The sequence below is a fragment of the Pseudophryne corroboree genome, chromosome 7, assembly GCF_028390025.1.
Source record: "Pseudophryne corroboree isolate aPseCor3 chromosome 7, aPseCor3.hap2, whole genome shotgun sequence".
NCBI lineage: Eukaryota > Metazoa > Chordata > Amphibia > Anura > Myobatrachidae > Pseudophryne > Pseudophryne corroboree.
This window is the reverse complement of record NC_086450.1, coordinates 72,865,392-72,865,980: the sequence shown is the minus strand read 5'-3', so window position 1 is coordinate 72,865,980 and position 589 is coordinate 72,865,392.

Below are 589 nucleotides of genomic sequence, written 5' to 3'. Positions count from 1 at the left end.
ATTTTTTCGCCCAGGCGAAAAAACTGCACTTTTCGCAGTTTTGGGGAGAATGGGGATTTGCCCTATTCAATAGCAGGGCCGTTTTTTCGCATAGGTGAAAATTCAGCAGCAGCGAAAAACATGTGGTTTGGCAAATCCACGTGTTTTCACCCCCCTGCGGGCCATTTTTGCCCGTTTGTAATACACTTTTCACTTCTTCTTTTTTTTTTAACATAAAGGCATTGGTGAAAAATGCTCCATGACCCCCCCCTCCCCCTCAAATAGACAGCACAGTCACCATCACTCGCACACCAGCACTACCCCCTCCATACACAGACAGCACAGCCACCATCATTCCCACCGCAGTACCCCCCCTCCATAGACAGACAGCACAACCACTATCATCCGCACACCAGCACCTTCCCCCCCCCTTCACCTCTTCCTCCCGCCATAGGGTGAATTCCTCCTCAGAGTTTACTACCATGGGGATGCCTGCTGCAACCCAAAGTCATTGGGGAAGTCTATCCCATCGAGCTGAGAGACCTTATCTAAAACACTTCCTGTTGAAGCTCACCAGAAGAGGTTTTACCTCATCCACCAGCTCAGTGTT